The sequence below is a fragment of the Tupaia chinensis genome, unplaced genomic scaffold (assembly GCF_000334495.1).
Source record: "Tupaia chinensis unplaced genomic scaffold, TupChi_1.0 Scaffold000283_1, whole genome shotgun sequence".
NCBI lineage: Eukaryota > Metazoa > Chordata > Mammalia > Scandentia > Tupaiidae > Tupaia > Tupaia belangeri.
The window spans coordinates 653,222-660,480 of record NW_006159766.1 but is presented as its reverse complement, the minus strand read 5'-3'; the positions used below and the strand labels follow the sequence as shown (position 1 = coordinate 660,480).

The window sequence follows — 7,259 nt, the reverse complement described above, 5'->3', positions numbered from 1 at the left end:
GCACCAAAAAAAAAAAAAAAAAAAAAAAAGAAAGTGAAGGGCTGGAAAAACATATTCCATGCACATGGAAACTAAGAAAAGGCTGGAGTTGCAATACTGATATGACAAAATAGACATAAATATGTAAGAAGAGACAAAGGACATTATATTGTACAAGAAGGACTTGTTCACCAACAAGATAAACAGTTGTAAATATCTATGCAGTCAACACTGGAGCACCTAAATATATCAAAGAGAGACTGTTAGATTTCAAGGGAGAGATAAGACTGCAACACAGTAATTGTTGGAGAACTCAACATCCCACTCCTCTGTACAGATCATCTAGACAAAAAAGTAAACAAAGAGATACAAGATCTAAGTGATACCACACACGAAATGGACTTGACAGACATCTAAAAAGTATTTCATCCAACAACCACAAAATATTCATTTTTCTCACCCCCACATGGAACATTTTTGCAGAATGACCACGTGATAGGGCACAAAATAAGCCTTTTCAAATTCAAATATATAGAAAACTATATCCAGCATCTTTTCTGACCATGATGGAATCAAACTTGAAATCAACTACAGAAAGAGCAACTGAAAATATATAAACACATGATAACTAAACAATCTACTCTTGAATGACTTTACAACTAGAGAAGAAAATAAGGCAGAAATCAAAAGGGTCACAGAAACCAATAATAACAAACAAAAAAGTGTTTATAACCTATGGGACATAGCAAAAGCAGTTATAAGAGGGAACTTCATAACAAGTAGTGCCCATAAGAAAAAAGCAGAAAGGTGGCAAATAAAAAATCTAATAACACAACTCAAGGAACTGGAAAAACAACAACAAAATCACTCAAAAAATTGCAGGAGAAAAGAAATAACAAAGATTTGAGCAGGAATAAATGAAACAGAATAAAGGAACTATACAGAAAATAAACGAAACCAAAAACTGGTTCTTTGAGAAGATAAATAAAATAGGCACACCGTTAGCTAGACTAATCAAGAAGAACAGAGAAAGGAACCAGATAAATCAAATCAGCAAAGAAACAGGCATTCTCACAACGGATATAACAGAAATACAAAATATTATCAGAGAATACCATGAGCATTTATACATCAACAGACAAGAAAACCTGAATGAGATGGACAAATTTCTGGACACATATAACTTAACCAAGATTGAACTAAGAAGAAAGAGAAAGTCTGAAAAGACCCATAACAAGCAATGAGATAGAATCAGTAATAAATAGTCTCCCAACAAAGAATCCAGGTCCCAATGGCTTTACTTCTAAATTCTACAAAACATTTAAAGAAGAACTAACCCCAATTTTCTTCAAACTGTTTCTAAAGCTCCAAAAGGAAGGAACATTCCCAAAATCATTCTACGACGCCTCCATCATCCTAATTCCAAAACCAGACAAAGACATAACAAAAAAAGAAAATTTCAGGCCAATATCCCTGATGAATACAGATAAAAAAGTTCTCAACAAAATACTAGCAAATCATATTCAACAATACATTAAAAAGATTATACTCCATTATCGAGTAGGCTTTACTGCAGGGATGTAAGGATGGTTCAATGCACTCAAAACAATAAATGTAATACATCACATTAACAAAAGGAAAGATAAAAATCATATGATCATATCAATCAATGCAGAAAAACTATTTAATAAAATACAACATCCCTTCATGATTAAGACTCAGCAAAACTGGCATAGAAGGAACATTCCTTAACACAATAAAAGCTATCTATTACAAAATCATAGCTAACATCATACTGAATGGGGGAAACGCTGAAAGCCTTTCCACTAAAAAGAGAAACAAGACAATGCTGCCCAATTTCTCCACTCCTTTTTAACGTAGTACTGGAAGTTGTAGCCAATGCATTAGACAACAGAGTCAAATTGAAGGCATCCAAACAGGAAAAGAAGTGAAATTCTTTTTACAGATGGTATTATTCTATGTACAGAAAATCTAAAAGAATCCACAAAAAAACTGGAAGAAATAAATAAATATGGTAAAGAGGCAGGATACAAAATCAACATACAAAAATCTACAGCATTTTTATACTCCAACAATGAATAAACTGAGAGAGAACTGAATAAAGCAATCACATTTACAATAGCCATAAACCCAGTAAGATATCTAGGAATATATCTTACTAAAGATGTCGAAGACCTCTACAAGGAAAACTATGAACACCAGGAAAAAAAAAAAATTAAACATGATACAAAAAAGTGGAGAAACATCTCATGTTCGTAGATTGGAAGAATTAATATAATCAAGATGTCAGTCCTATCCAGATTATATACAAATTTGAAGCAATCCCAAGCAAATGACCCGAGATATTCCTCACAGAAATAGAAGAAAAACAATAATAAAGTTTGCCTAGAATTCTATAATGCCCTGTACTGCCAAAGCAATACTGTGCAAGAGGAATAAAACAGGAGGCATCTCACCTCCTGACCTCAAAACATATCACAAAGCTGTGATAATTAAAATAGCGTGGTATTGGCACAAAAACAGGGAGAGATCAATAGAACAAAAGTGAGAATGCTCAAATAAACCTGAGTTGTCGTGTTATATACTTACATCAGACTCTTAAAATTTATCACTAGAATGGCTGTCAGACAATTTATGAAATGAATTTTTAAGACTAAGAAACATCTTGGGACCAGCAGTTAGCATAATGGCTATGTCACTGGACTCCCACATAGTCGACTGCGGTTCGTGTCCCGGACCCGGTGGCTTAAACTTGAGCCGGGCGCTTGTGCGTGCGTGCCTAAGATCCCGAGAGGAGAATGGAGGAGAGGGGATTGCGGCGTGGCCATCCCCCCTGGGGGGGGATTTCTTGATTTGTCTCTCTGTCTGTCTCTCTCTGTCTGGCGAGCACACGCGCCCTATAGCAAAAACCTCTAAAAAAAAAAAAAATAGACTAGGAAACATCTTCAATATTGGTAAATAAAAAGATGAGTATTTAGAGATAAATAATGAATATAAAGAAGCTAAATTCAATACTTGAATTCTTAAATATAATCTTATTTTTTAAAGTTTAGTCATTTATTTCCTGAGAGAGAGGGGACAGACAGAGAAAAGTACCCTGAAGATAGGGTCTTCAGGCTACGATCCTCCCCCAGCCCTGTAGCCAGCCAGGATTATGGGTACACCAAGCGTGTAGAAGTGAACCTAGAGTCTTCACATATGGCTTCTAGCATGGCACAGCAGCACCCTACCTGCCCATAATACTATCGCTGGGCTCAATCTGAAATTTTTGATTTTGCATCATTTCTCACAGGGAGCATGTGAAATGTTCCTTTATATTTAATGAAATTAGAGCAGTCATCTGTAACAATTTTTTTGTATATCCACTAAAGAAAGATTTTTAAAAATCTAAATAAAAGACAATAAATGAAAAAGGAGCATGGCTGTGATGGCACACACAGTATCACCCCTTGGTAGGCTGGAAACTGGAAACAGCATGGTAGGCATAGGTTCAGCTCCCAGGTTAACTGGAATACTTTGGATATTGTCTTATGTACTTGTAATCCAAGCTAACTGGGAAGCTGGGGCACGAGGGTCACAACACAGCAAGAACCTGTCAAAAACCTCTCCCTGTATCTTTCTGTCTCATAATGAAAATGAATAAAGAAAAAGTTAATAATATAAGTTAAAGTACTATTATTATGATTACTATTATAGTTTTGCTATAGGGCTTGTGTACTCACTGGGGTGAGAGAGGGAGAGGGAGGGAGAGAGAGAGAGAAAGCAACCTTCAAGGGAAATGGCCATGATACAATCCTTTTTCCTCCAGTCTCCTCTCTGGATTTTGGGTACTTACACACAGAAGCCTGATGTATTTCAAGCTGCTGGGTCCAGAATTCAAACAATACAGCTAGCCAAGTGAGACCTAGCTACCTTAACCATCATGTGACAGGTTGTTTGACACTTTCCATTTTCTATTATACTTTTTCTATCACCATTAAAAACAGCTAAGAGAAAAAGAGTTACCATTTTCAATTTATGGTAAATTACATAAATACAATAATTTACTTTTTTCTTATTTATCTGACACCTTATTGTCAACAACATTAAGCATTCTGTAAGCATTACACATTCTGTTAAGTATAGTTAGTAATATCAACATGGTCTTATAATGAAACATATTTATACTGTCTAACTTGTGTATAGGTACCATCCAATGAATTCTATTTAGAAAGCAAAATATAAATGAAAACCATTTTATACCATGTTTCTAAAATAAGTGAACAGAACACTAGAAGAATCAAAATACATCTAGAGTTACCTTATTACTTGCTATGTTGTTGCATTAGAGGCTGGTATGTGACTATAAAAAGAACTTACTGAGTGGAGAGCAGAATTAAGGAATAGAATTGGTTGAGTTTGCTTCAAGGAGGAGCAAGTAAGAGTTTGTGCAGAAGAAGAGCAACTGGGCTGGTTTCATGGCCTGGTTGATCCCCTCACATTCCAGCTGGGTGTCAGTGGTTGCCCAAACTTCTGGGAATGTGGTTGGGGGTTGTCATCTGGTAAATTTCCACCAGGCAAAGGCACTGGCCCATTTTATTCTGAAATGGCCTCAGCCTAAAATGGCTGTCCCACTGTTAGATTTGTTAAACTCTATGTTTTCCCTGACAGATTAACAAAGTCAAATCTTTGACACTGGGTGATGAAGTCTGTTCAGGCTACTTCCTGGTGAGAGGGGCAGTGTAGGGTCCTCATTCTCTTCATTGATGGGCCACAGAATCATGGAGTTGATTGTGAACAGAAATGCGGGGAGGCCTGTTCAAGTGTAGTTCACTGTATCATTTCAAGGGGTTGAAATCTGTCTTGTCAGCAGTTGTAGCGTTGGTGTGCATTTCCAACCTTAAGAAACAAAGTACATATTATTATCATTTCTGACACTAAAACTGAAGAGCTCATGAAATACTTTTCTTTCTTACATTTTCATTTATTTGATTACTAATCAGGCTGAACATGTTCAAATGATTATGGCTACTTCTATTTCTTCTTTAAAATAAAAAGTGTATTTGTCCTTTAGGGGGGAGAAGGGGCATATTTTTCTTCATGGGCTGAATGTGTTTTCTTATGAAGACTCTCTGACAAACTGTAAACAACAAAACACAAAGGGCCTGCCAGTGGCATGGTAGTTAAGGTAGCTGAATCCCACATGGCTGACTGTGCTGTTCACATCCTAGACACAGTGGTTTGAAGAACATACAGAGGGGACCAGCAGTTAGCGTAATGGCTATGTCGCTGGACTCCCATGTAGTTGACTGTGGTTCACGTCCTGGACCCGGTGGCTTAAAATTCACGCCGGGCGCGTGTGTGTGCATGTCCAAGATCCCGAGAAGAGAATGGAGGAGAAGGGATTGTGGTGTGGCCACCCCCCTGGGGGGTGATTTCTCGCTTTCTGTCTCTCTGTCTCTCTCTCTATGTGGCAAGCGCACGCGCCCTATAACAAAAATCTCTCAAAAAACAAAAATGAAACAAAACAAAACAAAAAAGAACATACAGGGCATGTCTGTGTGTCCAGTATCCTCAGAGAAGAATGGAGGAGAGAGAATTGTGGTGAGGCCATTCCCCAGTGAGCTGATTTTTTACTTTCTCTCTCTCCCCAGCAAGTGCATGCTTCCTATAGGAAACACACACACACACACACACACACACACACACACACACACACATGAACTCTTACAAAACCCATATTAATTAAGAACTAATTTTCAAAGTAAAAACAACCAACAAAGTTAAATTAACTAGAACCATTAATTCAGGAAAAGCTAATAAAATTCAATACATGGTTTTTGAGACAATTTACTTAATTTGTGTAAGTCCAATATCTGAACAGATCAGATTTTAGGAATAAAATGACCATCACTCCAGGGAACTGATGAATACTTGAAAACAGGCTTTTTAAGCAGGAGATATTAATTACCCTATTTTCTTGACTCTCATCTCTCTACCTGTAGCATGCTTTCAAGGAAAAGTAAACAAGAAACCAGACAAAATCATGTCCCAGGACTGGGCTCATGTATATGAGATGGTCTGCAGAGCAAGAGGTCTGGGTATCCAGGGTGGAAATGGGGGAGGCGTTTGTCACTTTTCCAGCCTTAGTGGGTAGAAGCGGCTGGAGGAGGCCCTCTTACCTCGTTTCTGCAATTCCCATATAGTTAGAGAAATGCAACTGTTAAGGGTAGCAGTGACCTCCACTAAAGGCCAACTCCGCTGTCTCCAGGTCTTTAAAGTACAAGGTCAGTTTTCACATAAATCAGCTCCAATGTGCATGGGAAAAGAACTGGATGGAGACCAGGATGGAGAGCTCTGGTCTGTGGTTGTTTTGTCAACTCACATACTATGGAGAGGTGTCAGGCGACATTACCAACAGCTCGGTTGGCCCTCCTTGGTCGGTGCTGTTTTCTGCTGCTGCTTCAAGTGCAGCTACTCAGGATGTTACTGGGGAGTCAAGTAAAGCAAAGCAAATATATGGCACCTGAACGGGGACTTCAGAGTGACACCCTTACCACCCAACGTTCTCTACAAATACCAAGTCCCCACCATCACTGCCACTACCATCACACAACCAAACCAACGTATCTTACACCTATTTACTTACACCCGGCTGCTCTTAATTCTATCCACGCAGAACAGTCATCTTTGAAAATGAAATTTATATACCAGCTATCTGGAAAATATCCTATAATGTGTTCCATTTAACAAATCACCAAACTTTAAATAGGTTTCCCTGAGCCCTCTTTTCTACCAGGCCTCATTCTTAGGCCCTGTCCATTGCCTACCTAAAGTCAGTCTAGGCCAAGAATCTTGCTAGGTTGTCCCTCCTCTCCCTTGATATCTGATCAAGGTCCCCAACCCTCACCTTATGTCTCAGACCTTGGCTTGCCTTTAGAACCTGTTAGGTCAGTTTGGCGAGAATCCCCCTACTCTTGAGGTCTTCTTTTAGTAATTTTGGGTCCAATCAGCCCCTCAATCTGCTTCTCAGCTCTAATTCCCCATTTATCCCAGTTGTATTGTAATTTGATGAAGAAATTGAAATAGCCATAATCTTTTTGGAACATATTCTCATGAGTAATCAAATAAATGAAAATTAGGAAATCAAAAATACTTCATTGACGGGGCCATGCAGGCAACACAAGCTGGTAAGGATGCTGCCTCCCATTCTAAGGCAAGACCTGGACTGGGAAGAAACTGAGGCAAGGCCCAGTTTACGAGCTCTCCCTTGTGTCCTT

At 38.4% G+C, this 7,259-nt stretch overlaps 1 long non-coding RNA gene across 2 annotated transcripts in view; it reads right to left on the bottom strand.

Moving 5' to 3' along the window:
- Positions 1-3,824: 3,824 nt before the first annotated feature.
- The window catches only part of LOC106735052 (uncharacterized), a 28,718-nt gene continuing 25,283 nt past the window's right edge, over positions 3,825-7,259 (bottom strand). For both annotated transcript variants that reach the window (XR_001370489.2, XR_003549648.1), the window contains one exon: positions 3,825-4,878. This is a non-coding gene — a long non-coding RNA (uncharacterized LOC106735052). The remainder of the gene's footprint in view (positions 4,879-7,259) is intronic.